The sequence below is a fragment of the Notechis scutatus genome, chromosome 1 (genome assembly GCF_049901735.1).
Source record: "Notechis scutatus isolate UNSWTSFEM ecotype Mainland chromosome 1, rNotScu1.2, whole genome shotgun sequence".
NCBI lineage: Eukaryota > Metazoa > Chordata > Lepidosauria > Squamata > Elapidae > Notechis > Notechis scutatus.
Window position 1 is genome coordinate 148,306,117 of NC_142009.1, and position 18,263 is coordinate 148,324,379.

The 18,263-nt window shown below is 37.3% G+C and overlaps 1 protein-coding gene across 10 annotated transcripts in view; it reads left to right on the forward strand.

The window, feature by feature from the left end:
* PLCB4 (phospholipase C beta 4) overlaps positions 1 to 18,263 on the forward strand; it is a 187,925-nt gene that overhangs the window by 48,790 nt on the left and 120,872 nt on the right. The window contains exon 1 of one of the 10 annotated variants that reach the window (XM_087948435.1): positions 5,726 to 5,796. The exons of the other annotated variants lie outside the window; for them this stretch is intronic. The gene's annotated coding sequence lies outside the window, so the exon portion shown is untranslated. Of the gene's footprint in view, positions 1 to 5,725; positions 5,797 to 18,263 lie in introns of those variants that run through there. 10 annotated transcript variants of the gene reach the window in all.

An 18,263-nucleotide genomic window follows, 5' to 3' on the forward strand; every position in this document is an offset into this window, starting at 1 on the left:
GTATGTTTCAGAGACAGTAAACCAATTAAATTTTCTTCCATAGACGAAATAAGTTCTTTAGGTTCACCCATATCAGTTTCTCACTTAATATATTTCTTATCTCTAATTAATTTCTAAGGCAATTGATCCAAATATTTCCTCTAAAACAGTTTCCCTAACTACCCTTGATTCATTAATCATTACACCATCCAATAAACTTAAACATATAATCAATTTTGAATAGGACATGGGTGGCAATTTATTTTGGGTGGTTTGAGAATGATGTTATGAATGCAGATGATTGATGGGTCATCAATTATCTGTCTTACCTTCTATTCCTTGGGGTGGGGGGAACCCAAAGAAAACTTTTTAAAGCAAAATGCTGGTGGCCCAGAATATATCAGATATACCCTGGAAGGAATCTTTGCTTGTCAATCCAAGACCCCTTCAAGAGATTAAAGAAATGGCTGCCCGCAGTTCAACTAATGTAGATTGACCAACCAAGATTCTTTTTCTATACAAGAAGGAAAATGAAAACAATCCTTTTCAAGCTCATTGGAGCTTTCAGTTGGAAGTGTGTCAACTCTTCTGAAGTTCCTTTATTTAGGTTAAAAGAAGAAAAAAGTCTCAGCTCTCTCAAGTTGCTTCATAGTAAATTGGTGGTGCCTTTAGTGGAATCCCCACAAAATTGTTCTAATGTTTATGACTGCCCAGGGGATTCTAGGGCTAATGGTTAACTCCCCTTTATCTCCCTGCAGTTTCCTAGAAATGGGGGAAAGGATTTTACATTTAGATGTAGCAGATCTGGCAGAATTATGCCAGATTAAGTAACAATGTCTGTCAGCCTTTCCAGGTAGACCACACAGGGAACACGACCAGATGAACTAATTTACTTTACAGAATTATAAAGTTACATTAGCAAGTCTGAAAGTACATTCTCCCTTCACCCACCCAAAATCTTTACCTATAACTTAGTGAAGGTCCCTTCTGAGCTTCTTGCTCCACAGACTGTGTAGTTGTGGGCTATGCTGCCTCTTATCTGAACGTTCTCTAGGTAGCATCTCTTCACTCCATCTTCCTAGGTCTTTCCCACATACTAGTACAATTTCTGAGATGATGGTCAAACAGAAAGAAATTATCTTCAAGTTCTAGTTCAGGGCTGTCTAACTCGCAGCCCGCATGTCAGATTCATCACGCCCATGACTGGTTTGGCAAAGGGGAAAAAAGTCCTGATATATCACATGACGCCACCGTGATGACGTGAGTTTGACACCCCTGTTCTAGTTTCTTTAATTCCCATTTCTCTCAATTATAATTTGTCCTGTTATACATTCTATAGGACAAGCTAATATCACTATATGGGTCACTTTATAAAGCTTATTTATCTTTGCCACTAGAATAATTGGGGTTTAGGGCAATTGGGTACTTATTATTATTATTATTATTATTATTATTATTATTATTATTTGCATTATGGGTAGTTGGAGAAGCAGAGGAGAGGGCAAAGATTGGAAATATTTAGTTTGACTTTGTCCTACAAATCTGAATGTACTTCAAGCTGGGTCAAGTTTATGTATGATGTAAGAAATATACTTGTTGGGATCATGTATTGTCTCTCTGGCAATGCATTTATTTATTTATTGAATTTATATTGCTGCCTATTCGCCCATGGTGACTTGAGATGGCTTACAGAATATAAAACCACATTTAAAACAATAAAAACTAATAAAAAGAATCAAATAAATTAATAAAGTACAATATAACAAAATCACCCCCAACTCCCACCCCCCACCCCGACAACAGCAGATCACACAAGCCATTTAATGGGCTCCATCCCATTCTGGGTTCCCCAGACCCGCTGGCAGAACCAGGTCTTCAGTGCCTTCCGTATTACTCCATAGAGTATTAGAGCAGGGGACCTTCTAATCTCTGGGGGAATGATGTTCCGGAGAGAGGGAGCCACCACGGAGAAGACCTTTCTTCTGGATCCCACCAGGTGTATCTCCCTTGGGGATGGAACCCGCAACATTCCCTGCCTCCCTGCTTTCATGGGTAGGGTAGATGTGACCGTCAAGAGATGGTCTCTCAGATAATCTGGTCCCAAGCCATGAAGGGCTTTAAAGATGACAACCAGTACCTTGAATTGCACCTGGTAGCAAATCGGCAACCAATGCAGCTCCCGCAGGAGAGATGATCCATGTGCACACTGGGGTCTGCACAAAACCATGCAGGCTGCTGCATTTTGCACCTACTGGAGCTTCCAAATGCTCTTCAAGGGCAGCCCCATGTAGAGCGCGTTGCAATAGTCAAGATGGGAAGTGACTAGGGCATGAGTGATTGTCAATAGGGAATGTTGGTCCAGGAAAGGGCATAATTGGTACACAACCTGCAGTTGCGTAAAGGCCCTCCTGGACATGACCACAACCTGCTTTTTGAGCAGGAGTCGTGAGTCCAGGAAAACCCCTAGATTACGCACAAGATGAAAGGTGGCAATTCTCCCTGAGCCAAAAATCCCAAACGCAGAGCCACTCAGTCTTGCAAGGGTTTAGTTTCAACCCATTGCTCCCCATCCAGCCCCTAAAAGCCTTCAGGCACTGCAAGAGGGAGGTCTTAGCAACACTTAACTCACCACGGGCTGAGACATACAGCCAAGTATTATCAGCATATTGGTGATACCTCAGTCCATGGTGACGGATGATCTCATCCAGCGGCTTCATGTAAACATTGAACAGGAGCGGAGAGGGTACCGAGCCCTACAAAACCCCATAAAGCAGTGAACAAGGACAGCACAAGGCCTCCCACTCCCATCCCCTGAAGCCACTCCATGAGAATCCCATGGTTGATGGTATCGAAAGCCGCTGAGAGGTCAAGTAGAGCAAGGATGGATGCACTACCCCATCCTGCTCCCGCCAGAAATCATCTAAAAGTGCAACCGATGCCGTTTCTATCCCAAATCCAGGTCTGAATCCTGACTGGTAAGAGTTGAGATAATTTGCTTCATCCAGAAACCTCTGGAGCTGCCACGCGATACCTTCTCAACAACCTTCCCCAAAAAGGGAAGATTGGAGACAGGTTGGAAATTACCCAACCAGGTGGAGTCCAGCAATGGCTTCTTAAGAAGAGGGTGGACTAAAGCCTCCTTAAAGTGTTGGGGCACCATCCCCTCCTGTAGGGAAGCATTAATCACCGCCAGAGTCCACCCGCCTATCATCTCCTGGGAAGCTTTCACAAGCAGGAGGGACATGGGTCTAAAACACAGGTGCTTGCATGCATATTCCTTAGGATCCTTCCACTTCCTCCGGAGCATCGGTCAAACTGTCCCCAGATAACAGGATAAGAACCTGCCTCATGGGCTTCCACTCGACCAGCAACCACGCCGGCATCTAACTGGGAATAAAGTTGAGCAATTTTACCTTCCAGAAAATCCACAAATTCCTCAGCGCGCCCCTTCAGGTAGATCTCAATCTCCTCCTTCCCCAGGAGGAGGCTGTTCACCTTAAAGAGGGTCGCTGGGAGATTATCTGCAGATGCAATTAGTGTGGAGAAGTATTTACACTTCGCTACATGAATCGCCATGAGGTAGGCCTTAGTAGCAGCTCTTGCTTGTGATGCACCCAGAGCCAAATTGCTGAATTGCTCATAGGAAAGGAAGTTCACCTTTACAAATATGGGATATAGATCTCCTCTGTCTTCTTCTGCCAACTTCCATTACTAGGCAAGCATGTAATTATTTGACACTCTCTTGAATGACTTGACAGATGTAGACCAGCAGTTTTGAAGATTAATGCGACTCACATAATTCTAGGACACTTATGTATTATACCTTGAAGGTCACCTTTTGTGTCAACAATCTCTAGAAAAATTCCAGCTTTTAATTTCACTTGGCAATCTAATATGCAAAACTTGATAAGGTACTGTGTATAAAAATTGATTTAGATATTTCTATGTTTTAATCAGCTGCATTTGTAATGCACAATATGTATGTTAACGTACTTTTGTTACCTGTTGTGTTTTCACAAACATTTTTGTATAGGTATTCCTTGTCTTATGACCATTCATTCTGTGTCTGTTTAAAGTTACAATGGCACTGAACAAATGATACTTACAACCATTCCTTCAATTCGAGCTATTGCAGCATCCTGCATTATCAAGTTTTCTGACCTTCCCTGGCCAATTTCCATTAGTCAATGAAGAAGTCAACCGGAAGTTGGAAACTGTGGGCTTATGAGGTCCTAATTGCTGTTGTAAGCCAAGGACTACCAGTAAAATTGCATTTTATTATTATAAATTCAGATTCAAATGTACTCTTATTGAAATTTATGGCATTTCCATAAGTTTCTAACTAAAAAGATCTCTGCTGTTTTTGTTTCTTGTTCTTGCGTACCTCAAAGGGCTACAAACTATGGATTAGTGTGTCATACTATAATTTATTATGTAATCCCAATCAATTTGTATGGTGAGCCTTGGGTTTATACATTCTTCACTAAGACAACAGAGTTGGAAGGGACTTTGGAAGTCATCTAGTCCAATCCCCTCCAGCTCAAGCCTACACCATTTTAGACAAATCATTGTCCCATCCCTACTTAAAAGCCTCCATTGTTGGAGCATCCGCAACTTCATTCTTCATTCTTTTCTATCTTCAGAGTCAAGTAGTAACTCTGGAGGTGAACCATCACAAAACAGTTAAAACACAATATAAAAATAAATGAAATACAGCACTTGTCCACTATTACCCTGTAATGTCTGAACGTGGAAGAAGAAGAGAGGATCTTTCTCACATCATGGTTTAATCTTAATCTTTATAGCATAAGTACACCTAGATGTGAATGAACACTTCTGTCATTTCAGGACTTCTTATAGCTAGCGACACTAGAATATTTTCCAAACTAAAGGTTGCAGGATCTTGAACAAGCCTCTCAATTCCTTGAGTTGATCATCATAAGAAACAGCGTTTACAAAGCTTAGAAGCTAGGATTCCTTCTGAATGCTGACGGGGAAGACAGATCACACAGGCTCTATAGGTGAATCTGGTCCACTGCAGGACAGTAATACTTGCTGTGAGATGTGGCTTTTCTTGGTAAGTAGCAATTATTATTCTATGTCATGTCAGTCTTCTGGTAGGATTAGTTTATGGTGCTGAATGATGCTAAATCAAAGAAAAGATACTTAGCAGCATCCCCATTTTTCAGGTCAGACTTTGTTTATTCCCTTGAATGAGAGCTCTTGATGCAAAAGAGTGCATGCAATGGGGACCTCTTTTACTTCATTTTCAACCATGTCACCAGGTGGAGGGATCATTAAATGCTTTATAATTAGATACGTTTGTCAAAGCAGTGCTTTAAGAAGCTTAATTTATTACATAGTCGTGCCTTTTAAAAAACAAGGATATCTTATTTTACTTTTTTTTATTAAAAAATCATGCATGTAAGCTCAAGTAAAACAGTGAGGGGGAGCAGAGCAATAAAAAGAAAAAGAAAGATCTTTGAAATGGAATAAGACGAGGAGCTATATGATGGATGTCCAGGGGAATATATGGATCTTTCCATTAAAGTCAGAGAAGCAGGGGAGAGACGGCAGCGGCAGAAAAGGAAATTCTTGGAGAACAACACAGCTCACAAAACGGGAGGCAGCAGCCTCAGCCATGTGATGCACCCAGAGGCAAATTTCCAACTCGGTCAACTCAGAAGGCCTTTTAGCTGGGTGACACTGAAAGATTTTCCACAGCGGTGGGCTGCCTGCTGCGGGACTGGTCCTACTTACCTGTGTGCGGTGAAAAAGGCAATCCAGCCATAAAGGAAAAAAGGAATCTGAGAAAAGGTAAAATGCAACATTGCTTGGAAGAAGGAAAAAAAAAATCCCAGGGTTTGTCACAGAGGGGCTATTCATGTGTTGATGTGTTAGAGATAGAGATGCAATATTAGAGTTGTAAATACAATGAGAATATGCAGCAGCCTCACACAATCCAGAATTGTTAAAGCATAATGTCAGGAAAATTAGACAGAGATAAGAGGAAGAGGCAATTTTAACGTATAAACCTAGCATGTTGATTTCTTTGCTTCGGCCTCGGGAACTTAGTCTCCATCCTAGGTGATAGTTCAAATGAGCGGTGGGGATGTAAGTATGTCAAAGATGAAAATGTGTGTTTGCTTGTTTAACTATTATACACCTAAGGTTGACTCTTGAGCTACTTCATGCTGCAAAAACATTGCCTGTTGTATATATTATTATTTTTCCGTTCAGTTGTCTTGCAGCACTGGCTTCTGAGCCAAGGAGAGCAGGCAACAATAAGCACATGATTTTATAGAACAATTAATCTTACAATTAGCTCTATGCGGTTAGATTGTTTTATTATTATATTTTTATTAAACCTTTTTTTTATAAAAGGAAAAATAACACATTCAAGGAGAAAAAACAAAGAAGCCCCAAAATAGGGAAATAAACAGAGTGAATAAACAGGGAATTTACAGGTATCATAGAATTAGGTTAAGATTTTGAACACCTGCAATATTTGCAGTAGCTAAATATGTTATATAGTTTTAAAAACAACAGATCATTCTAAAATCCTAAATAATACATGGATATCAACAGCAATAATCAGCATGGTATAAGATAAAATAAGATTAACAGTTGTAGTAACTTCTGTCTGAGGAACTGAATACATTAAGAGAAAGGAAAATTTGTATATGTAGAATTATATTTCAAAAGCAATTGAGTTAAATTCTACATCAGATTTTCTTTTGAAATAGGAAGTCTCGAGGTGTATTCCCCCAATTTAATTAGCCATTCTTCTGGAGAAGAAACTATGTCTTCTTTTTAATAGTTTGAGCATCGTATTCTTGCAACAACTATCATGTCCAAAGCTTGTTCAGTATATTTCTTGGAATGCAGGGTGGGGAAATTCCTTATGCTATTTTGCTGAATAATAATTATTCCTTGGAATCATACAACATTCTGTGCCATAATCAATAAACCATATTAGCTTAATGTGAATATTATGTTTTTCTAGTTAGTTTAAATGAAACTTTAGGATTTAATTCTGAAATTGCCATTCTGGTGCCCTTTTCACATTTTTTTACACTTCAAATCTCATGATCTCACAACCAGCATGCAGGAATCAGCATGGCAATGACCAAGGGCCATGGGTAACTAAATAATGGCATGCATAATACTTTCTTTTTTACATTGGTTAGCAGTTGATTTATTATGCAGTTGATTCACATATAGCTGTCTAAATCCTGTTTAAAGATAACAGATGAGATAGTCGCAGTAAGGTTTTTGATTAATTATCAGTAAAGTAATTCTAAATTGAAATCTTGTTAGAATTCTGATAGAATTCAAGGGCAACATGAGTTAGAGTCTTTTTTCATTTTGACAAAAATATCCCTGTCTTCTCTTTTAATATTCATAACTGTGTTAATTAAGGAGGAAGCTGGCCAGTTCTTAATTTTTTATTGTCTTGTGGGCATCTGCAGGGTTTGTATAGAAAGGCACAACATGTTTTTATTACTCTTCATGTATTTTGATGGAATCCTAGAGCTTGAAAAGGCCAGCCAGAAAGAAGAAAGTGTTTCAGGGGGAAAATGTGCCTAGCAGAAATGGTTTATAAAAGGTGCATAAAAATACAGGGATTATTTCTGATAATATTATTTCGATTAACTGTTATAGTTGATCAGATTTAAGCAGGGGTGGGATTCAAATATTTTAACAACTGGTTCTGTGGACGTGGCTTAGTTGGTGGGCATGGCTTGGTGGTCATGTGACCGGTGGACATGGCTTGGTGGGCATGTTATTGGCTGGGCATGGCCAACTCAATATCACTCACATCAAGACACGCATCTCCTCGCCTGGCCTCTCATGACTGTGGGGATGCTGCAACAGTCGTAAGTATGAAAAATGGTCATAAGTCACTTTTTTCAGTGCCATTGTAACTTTGAATGGTCACTCCACACAAGCAAAGTACCAGCAAAGGAGGGGGAAAAAGCTCCAGAGACGTTCCTGAGACAGGAAGTCTAGTCCTGCCAAGAATGTAATAAGGGTTAACGGAGAGGCAGTTTCTGTAAGCAACACCAGAATGTTTCCTTCCTGCCTTCCTTACAGGATTAGGCCAGTAATTTCTTCTAACAACCGGTTCTCCGAACTGCTTAGAATGTTAACAACCGGTTCTAGTGAATAGATGCGAACTGGTAGAATCCCACCCCTGGATTTAAATCAGGATAGGTAAAGAACCCAGGTCATATCTCATTATTTGTGATTTTGCTGGTGATATCTTTGTGGCTATTGTTAAAGAAGGCTAGAATAGATGGTCTCCAGTTCAACTAAACTCTCTTAAAAACATTTGACAAATGTGATTCTTTTAGACTGGGTTGTGAAATTCTTTTGATCAATCCTGATCTTCATGCACATAGATTCTTTGCTGATTCTTTGTATGAATTTTCTGCATATGGTAAGAAAAGGGATTTTTTGTATCTAGATAGATTATTTAGTAATCTGATTTGGGATGCCTTTGCAAACAATTAATACAAAACGTATCTCTTTTGTGAACCTCAATGAATCTATTCTCCCATTTACATATAATTTGTTGAGAAAATCTAATGTTCCTTTCTTGTAAAAATGTGAAGTATGGTAGTTGTTCATACATATGTACAATTAGTTGTCGATTTACAGCAGTTCATTTAGTGATCGCTTGGAGTTACAATGGCACTGAAAAAAGTGATTTTTCCACACTTATGACCATTGCAGCATCCTTATGATCACGTGGTTGCTATTCAGAATATTTGGCAACTGATTCACATTTATGACGGTTGCAGTGTCCTGGGGTCATGTGATCAGCTTTTGTAACCTTCTGACAAGCAAAGTCAATCGGGAAATCAAATTCCCTTAACAACCATTTTTGCTAATTTAACAATGCAGTGGTTCAGTTAACAAATGTGACAAGAAAAGTGAAAACTCAGTTAACAAAGTTTTCACTTAGCAATAAAATTTTTGGGGTCAATTGTGGTCCTAAGTTGAGGACTACCTGTATATAGAGACACCCCCCCCCCCAAAAAAAAGAGTAGATTCAGAAACTGTTGTGCCTGGAAGAAGACATGATGGCTGCATTTACAAACATAAGGAAGGGCTTTATATGCACTTCTCCATTTTTGGAAGCCTCTTTTCAAGGGCTACTTCCCTCAAGTCTCCTAGCTTTGGCTGGCATGATCAGAAGGCAGATGTGATAATGGAACTCTGATGTCACACAGATACATTAGGAACACAGAGAATGCAGATGTTATCGGCATAGACCCGTAAGTGAGATCTCCACGGTTACTGCCTCAACACTACGAAAGCTTGTTTAAAGGATGGTATTCCATATATGAATATATTTTCTTTACCATGGATCCTGTGAAATATTTGCATAGTCACCTTACTCATCTATAGTGTTAATTTTTATGAGGTTTCTGTGATTTTTGTGCTGTAAGTTGTATGAATCCAGCATTGTGGTTTGCTTAATAAACTATTTTCAAACCATGGTGTCTATGTGATTTACAGCAGTAGCTTTTATATTTGGACCTACATAACCTCAGCTTTATTCATTTTAATATTGTTGGAAAAATGAATTCTTTATGAATTTCTTTTAGAATATCTTTATATTGTCCTGACCACTGGTACCAGTTTCAGAGGAGTATAGTATTGAATTCATCAAAAGTGATTAAGTAATCCTTAGGAAATCTTTGTCTTATATAAAAGACTTATGTCTTTTATATATGTGAAAGCTACTTTGGTGTAGTGTTTAAGGTATCAGACTGAAAATCAGGTTACCTTGAGTTTTAGTCCTGCCTTAGGTACAAAGCTAGCTCAGTGACCTTGGGCCAGTCACTTTGTCTTGCAATGGCAAACTACTTCTGAAAAACCTGGCCATGTTGCAGGGATTTGTTTATTCTCCAAGAATTGGACATGATTGAATAGAAGAAGAAAAAAGATACAATAATATGTATACACACATATGACTTTTCCCTGAAAATACCGTACATTTTCCAACAACTGCCTAATTGTTAGCATTTGAAGGAAACCTTTTTCTAGGGGAATGGAAGAATACAGATATGGTTGGAGCCATATCAGCAGTAGATTTCATGCTAGAACAAAGTAACTCTTTGTTACATTTTGTGTTGTTGACTTGTTTTAATGTGGATTCAATCTCTGATTAGAGATTTGGAAGTGAAAATAATGGGTAGTCCGTATTTACCAAACACAGTTATGACATTTGTGTAAATGCTTTTTGAGGTCACTGTGTTTACCTTAAGCACCAGTTCCTTGTACTAAAGTTTGGCATGGCATTTTCATCATGCCTTCAATTTTAGCTGGAGCCTATGACCATTAGGGAAAAATTAATATGCTACAGTGTAGCATATTTATTTGATAAATGTTATGGGATAATTATTTTTCCAAATTATTTTTAATGTTAGTATTTCCGGTGAGCATGAAAGCTAAATGCACCATAGTAGCTGTCTTTGTGACTGAACTATGACTTATATATATGACAAGTTGTTTAGAGGATCATTTGCAGTTATGTTAATGTAAAATCTTTGAAGTTCATCAAAAGGGTGATAAAGGAAGAAAGAAGAGCAGAGATGGTATTCAGCAGGTTCTAACCAGTTCTGGAGAACCAGTAGTGGAAATTTTGAGTAGTTCGGAGAACCGGCAAATTCCATCTCTGACTGGCCCCGCTCCCATCTATTCTCTGCCTCCTGAGTCCCAGCTGATTGGCTGGGTCTTCTTGCCCTGCACAGGAGAACAGAGCAGGTTAGTGGGGTGGGGTGGGAATGGAGATTTTACAGTATCCTTCCCCTGCCATGTCCTGCAAGCCACACCCACCAAGCCACACCATGCCCACCAAGCCATGCCCACAGAACTGGTAGTAAATTTTTTTGAATCCCACCACTGAAGAAGAGGTACCTGTCACACAGACCAATTCCACTGTGAGCTTCTGAATCTCCCCACCACTTGACTGTAGAGCAGTTGGAATTAAAAGTCCTTTCAGCTACTGCCATGTTTTTAGGTCAAGCTGAATTTTCTTTGCAGTTCCTTTCTAACAGCACAGTTCTATGGGGTATATTCTGAACTACCCTGGTGCTTTCATCATGCCAAAATGTATTTACTCAAGTAGTGCTGCAGAAAGACAATAAGCTCTTGTCATGAGGATAATAAAAACAGATGAAAGCTTTTGAAGCTGGCTGGTTGTACATGTACTAGCTGTAGTGTTATCTCCGTGCTTCAAAATAATGCACATAATCTAAAAGCCCTCCACTGTCAGAAGAATCATGAAAGCCCCCCCCCCCCCAGCTTCTAAAAGTACTTAACATTAGCATATTTATATGTAGATTTAATTGAGTTAAGCGTAGCTTATTCCCAGTGCTGAGGGCTTCCTCTTTCACTTAACACCACTAGGAAAAGAGTCCCTAACCCAGGTCTTGCTTTGGTTATGGTTAGGGGAGAAGAGGGGCACAAAAATAGGTGGGGGGGGGAGGAAACCCTGGTGCCTTCATTAGGTAGCTTCCATTTGTGATGGACACCAGCTGGAGGGATAATTTCCTTTGCAATTGACAAGTTCTTTTAACCCCCCCCGCCACAAGCCCCCTTGGCAGCAGAAGCCATTTAAAAGAGGTGTTCTTCTCTTAGTTAGCCTCTTCTTTGCAAAGAATGAACTAGGGCTGCCTATTCAAAACCTAGCACTGTACTTTGGGGGGAAATGCTAAACAGCATTTTCCTTCTTCCTTTCTCCTTTTTAAAAGATTGTCCAACTCTATTAAAGAGGAAAAAAACCCCTCCCTTGTTAAATTCTCTTCCCTTGAGAGATAATTTTAATATTGCTGTGTTACGGTCGCTCGCTATTTCCTTTTTTATTTAATTTTCCCTCACTCATTCCCTTGTGTTTGCCTGTTGCATTCCCAGGCCTTTTTGTTTTTTTTTTGGTATCTTTGAAAAAGACACTGGTGACACCTAACTAAAGAAAAAAAAAAAGAGAAAATTTTGCATAGAGCAAATAGATTTCATTTGGATTATTGTTTGCTTGCTCCTTGCCCTATATTTGATGAGACTGGAGTTTGATAATGCAAATGTTTTTTCAAACACGAAAATGTGAGACATATTAAATTCTAACTGATTACATTTGGTTCTTTTGAAATTGAGAGCAAGTCTCTCCACCTCAGTCACAGCCAATATTTTAGTGTGATAGTGTGATAACTAAAAACAAAAATCAATTTTTTTTTAAAATTTTTATTGGTTTTTAAAACAAACATGAACGAACAAAACATAAAAACATCAAGCACTCTTCCATATATATACATGCAGTGTGCCGGTTGGTTTACAAATTGTTTTGTGCTTCCATTTCATAGTCTTCAATTACAATTACATTGTATATACTCTCGTACTTTCAATCAAATATTAAATACATTAATATCATTATTAATCAATCATTTGACTATACTTTTATTCATTCATGTTTTACAAAATAATCATGTTTTACTTAATTTATTTTATGACGGTTCATATTATCATCCCAAATCTATCCTAAAATCATTGTAGATATAATAAGAAAAAAATACATCTTTATATATTTATTATTTTCTAAGAATCTACATATTTCATTACTATATTTTATTGTCTAACCATTGATAGAATAGATTCCAAATTTTATAAAATTGTTTATCATCTTGTTCTCTAATTTCAAATGTCAATCTACTCATTTCAGCACATTCCAATATTTTCTTAAATGATTTCCTCCTGTGATGGTATTTTCTCATTTTTCCAGTTTTTAGCAAATACTATCCTAGCTGCTGTTAATACATTTACAACCAGGTATTTCAAGTCTTTACTATATACTTCAGGTAAAATTCCCAATAAAAATATCTCTGGTTTCAAATCTATATGCTTTTTTGTCATTTTTTCCAACCACGTGTGGATTTTAGTCCAATATTTTTTAGCATCTGCACATGTCCACCACATATGGTAATATGAGCCAGGTGTCTGATGACATTTCCAACATTTTTTGGAGTTATTCTTCAACATTCTATAATCTGCATTTAGTAAGGAAATAGGTCTATAGTTCTTGATTTGTAATGGATCGGCCTCCTCTTTTGGAATAAGTGTAATAAAAGCTTCTGACCATTATTTAGGTATCCTCTTCTTTAACATAACTTCATTCATAACTTCTAGCAATGGAAGGTTCAACGATTCTTGTAATGTTTTGTAAAATTCTGCCGGAAGTCCATCTGGGCCTGGTACCTTTCCATTATTTTTCTTCTTGAGTGCTTCAGTTAACTCCATCATCGTTATATTGCTTTCTAACATTGTTTCAATCTCTTTAGGTATCTGGGGGAGATTAGCATTCTGTAAATACTGTTTAACTGTTTCCTCATCAATATTCTCTTGTGTGTATAGTTTCCCATAATAGTCTCGTATTATTTCCTTCTTCTCTTTACTACCATAGCAAACTTGGCCTTGGTTGTCTATTAATTGCAATATTTTCCTTGATTCTTTCTTCTTTCTCAATTTATATGCTAACCATCTACCTGGTTGCATCTTCAAAATAGTTCTGTTTAGCACCTCTAATTTTCTGTGCTAGTTCTTCTTTTTCTATTAGACCCATTTTATGTTTGGTTATATCCATTTTTAACTTAATGTCCTTTTTCTGTGGCATTTTCTGTAACTCTTTTTCAAGTCCTTTATACTCATCCTCTAATGCCTTAGAGGCAAATCTTTTCATGGTATTTCTTTTCATGGTATTTCTATTATCAAGCCTCTGGCATATGCCTTCATTGGATCCCATACGTTCTGGATTGATGTATCTTCTTTTTTGTTTTCTCTAAAGAAAAAAGCCAGTTCTTTCTCCATCCACTGTGTGAAGTCTTTTTCCTTTAAAATAGTATTATTTAACGTCCATCTAGATCTTCTTTGTCCTTTCCATTTAATTGTCATTGGATTGTGATCTGCCCAAATACTTGTTTCAATATTTATTTCTTGGATATTAGTTAACAATTCTGTTGACATCCATATCATATCTATTCTGGACCATGATAAATGTCTATTTGAGTAGAAGGTGTATTGTTTGGTTTTAGCATTTATTTCTCTCCATGTATCTTTTAAGTTTATTTCATCTACCATTTAAAAAAAAGATTTTGGGAGGGTCTTTCTGTTTTGCTTTATTGTTTTCTGTGCTGTATAGTCCAGTTTATTGTCTACAATTCCATTAAAATCTCCCATCATAACTATATTAGCATAGTCCAGTTCAATTATTTTCATGTGTAATTTTTTATAAAATTCTTCTTGATTGTCATTCGGGCATAGATTGCAATCAGGAGTGTTTTTGTATTATTGTCCATTATTTCCACCATTAGTATTCTTCCGTTGTCATCAGTATAAATCAATTTCGCTGGGATAATATCTTTAATGTATAAAACCATTCCTCTTTTCTTGGTTATATTTTGTAGTTAGGTTTAACAGCTCTCGTAGATCTTGGTTCACGTTATTCTTTGGCTTCCTCCTTTCCACCTACTGCACCTTCTTCTTTTTCAGTCGTCATTTGGCAGTCCTCTTGGAATTCAGTTAGTGAAATTTCTTTTTCTGCCTCTTCCTCTTTCCCTCTAAAAAATTCTGTGTAAAATGATTCAGCTTTCTCAATTGAGTCAATTCTATATCTCTGTTCTTGCCATGTGAACATTAAACCTTCTGGAATCAGCCATCTATAATTCACCTTTTTTTAAAGTAGCATTTTGGTCAGGAATCAGTATTCTTTTCTCATCTCTCTCACTCTTCTGGGTACTTGTTTCAAGACCACAACCTCCTTGTCTTTGTATTTCAGTGTTTTCTCTCTTGCCACTTGCAATATTTGTGTTTTAATGGCTTTCTTTGTAAATCTGATGTGAACTTCTCTTGGTAAGCTATTTCTCATTGCATATCTTGTGAAGACTTGATAGACCTCATCTATTCCATCCATCATCACCTCTTCAGTTATTTCCAAAGCTTCAGCCAATATTTCTATCATTATCTCAGCTAGGTTTTGTCCCTTTTCTTCCTCTATGTTTTGGAATCTAAGATAAAATTCTGATCTGTCCATCTCCCATCTCAGCATACCACTTTTATCTTGTTCAACCACAGTTAATCTGTTATCAATATCTCCAATCTTCTTGTCTCTTTGTTTATCTTCTTCTTCAATTTTTTTGGAATCTCTCATCGTACTTCATCATCATTTGTTGGATGTTCTCCACCTTTTCATCGGTTTTCCCTGTTCTTTGTTCGATGTTCTCTGTTCTCTTTTCAATATTCTCTGTTCTTGTTTGAATATTTTGAATTCCTTGCATAATCATCTTCAGGGTCACTTTTTCTTGTTCTTTTTCTTGCCGTAACATTGTCTGTATTGAACATTGTCCTCCAGGTGGTGGAGAGGAAGAAGCAGAAGTTGAGGAACCAGGGGCTGTTAATTTCCTACTCATTTCAAGCAATTCAAAATCTTCAGGTTCTTCTAGACCTTAATCCAATTGCGAAATAACCAATTGCAATTCCAAATAAAAATAGTAGGAAAAAAGAAGCCAAATAGTAATAATAATAAAAAAAGAAAAAAAATTCTTCAGGTTCTTGTATACCTTAATCCAATTCATTGGTTAGATAACAGTAAAAATTCAAAAATGAAGGAAAAGACCATAAACACACACAAAAAAGAAAAAGTTGTAAAATCCTAAAAAAGGCAGAAAATGAAAAATAAAAAGCTAAAAAAGAGAAAGGGAAAATTCTTCAGGTTCTTCAACACCTTAATCCAATTAAGAGGTCTCAAGTATAAAAAGATGCATAAGAGAAAAAAAGAAGGCCAGAAAAATAAACAAAAAAGAAAGAAAAAAAAGCCAATATGGAAGGTAGATGGAAAGACAAAAATACCAGGGAGGGGGAGGGAAAAAAAGGGAAAAAAAGACTACTCCCTTAAAAAGAAAAGGAAGAAAATCATTAATACTAAAGCTTTTCCTTTAAAATAAAGAGCAAGCATAGAAATTTAACTTCCAAAGACAAGAAAAAACAAAACAAAGACAAGTTCCAAAGGGCCAGAAATCCAAATAGCTATTACAAAAAGTAAACTGATGAGGAGGGGTAGCACAGCTTAGAAAAAATAAAAAGAGCACACTGCACTTTGTTTAATTATCCAAGGCTCTTGTTATAACTCTCTTCTCCAGAGACTTATCACCTTTTCTTTTCCTATAAGCTTCAACACCAGACTCCAACTGTTGATAGAAACCCAGAAGAGCACCTGCAATAATACTCTCCCATGCTCTTCCCTCTATCTTATCAAATAGCAATGTCCTTGAAAAGAAGTCTCAGTTCTTTCTCAGCTTTGTCTGGTCAAAAGAGAAATAGAATATTTCCAAGCCTCTAGTTGGCAGTGTTACAAAGTTTCTTTTGCTTTCACTTTCCCCCTCCTTTTCCAAGCAAAATATAATAAGAATTAATTAAGAAAAGAAAAAGATATTAAAAAAATAACTAAAAGGGAGTCTCTAGCCTAAAATATTATAAAATCAAAAAGGAGAAAAAGAATAGATAAAAGAAGAGAAAAAACCAGTCCAGTTTCAAAATATAAGATCGTGTGTAGAAAATCCAGCAATGAGAAAGAAAAAAAAAAATTACTTTGACATTCCTCTTTAAAATCGCCGCTTAGTCACTTCTGTCAAAACTTTTACAGATTCTTTCTTTTCCTTAGGGTGTCCTTTCAAATCTTAGAATAAAGAAAAAATTCTCACCAAACCGGCACACTCTCTCTTTCCATTCTCTTTCATTTCGGAGCTGTGCCAACTTCAGCAGCTTTAATGGCTGCCTCTTTGCCGCTGGCAAAAAGAGCTTCTCCTGGATCTACCAGGGACTTCGCGGTATCCTTGGGATCGACAGGTTGTGCTCTTTACTTTCACCGTCTCTTCGGGACGGTTTAGATCCAATTGGACCGTCCAGGAGCAAAGATATCGGCAGCGATCTCAGACCTCCAAGATCGCATGCCGTATCGTCGCAATGCCAGCTCCACCCTCTGCCAAAAGTAAATTATTTTTTTAAATGTCTGAACACCCCCCTCTCCAAACACACACACATTGCTTGTGTTCCTCTTGTGTTACAATTTGGATTCATTTCCTGAAAGTTAAATTAAGAGCAAATCATTAAAAACATCTAAAATGGCTGCTAAACTGAAACTTGTAAGAACCACAGGAGATAGAGCTGTCTCTTGGAAACCTTTTGCCTTGCAAGCATCCCCTCTATATTTTTCCTATGAAATGTTTATTTTTATAACCTTGAACTAGCAGGAGAAAAAAAGTGGCTACAATTTTTTTTTTTCATTTCCTTGACCCAGATTGCAATGAATTACCTGGCAAAGGTATACAGAGATATATAGTAACTACAGTGCTAAATTCAGTTATGATGGTGCTTGCTTTTTTCCAGTATGTAATGCAGGCATTCAGTGCATTGTGTACTTTCGTATCTTCTTGTTAAAATTTTTGCTGAAGAACTGCTGCTGCTGCTGCTGCTAAATGTTTATTCACTGGAACATATTAAGAACTTTATTTTAGTATCTTTTGGTGATGCTCATTACTTCATGAATACAGAAATTGTAGGTTTGGGCTGCAAACCTAGACCATTTATCTGGGAATAAGCCTCCCTGAACCTCGTGCAGTTCATTTTTGAGTTATCATGTATAGATTCTAAGTTTTTAGAGAGTAATACTTTAAGTCACACATGTATTTGGGTGCATTTGGGTGCATTTGCTTTATCTGTGCCAATATCAAGTGGTTTATTTGCTCTTAAGAGATTTTCCAGGGATTCCTTGGGTATTTGTAAAGAAATATGTGCATCAGTGATATTTAACATATACACGGAATCTTAAATTGCTGGTTAAAAAATTAGCAAAAATCTATGATTGTCTTTTAAACAGCAAGGGAGCAGAGAATTGTAATTCAGCAACATCTCTGCTGCTAATCTTTGTCAACCCAAGTTCCCTCCAAATGTGTTGGACTTCAGTTCCATAATTTCAAAGGACATCTTTGAAGTTGTTGTAAGTTTGCATTAGGAACAGAAAGCATAAATGCTGGATAATATAAGAGGGTATTTTGAATTTTGATTGGCCTTTGAAAGTGTGTGAGAAATAGTTTTTCAGTGGGGACTTTTGTAAGGAAAGATGACTTACTTTATTATATGGTGGAAACGTTACCTGACTGCAAACCCAGTTTATAGGAAGAAGATGCCAACTTTGCTGGCCTATAGGATATAACATAGGAAGCCCAAGA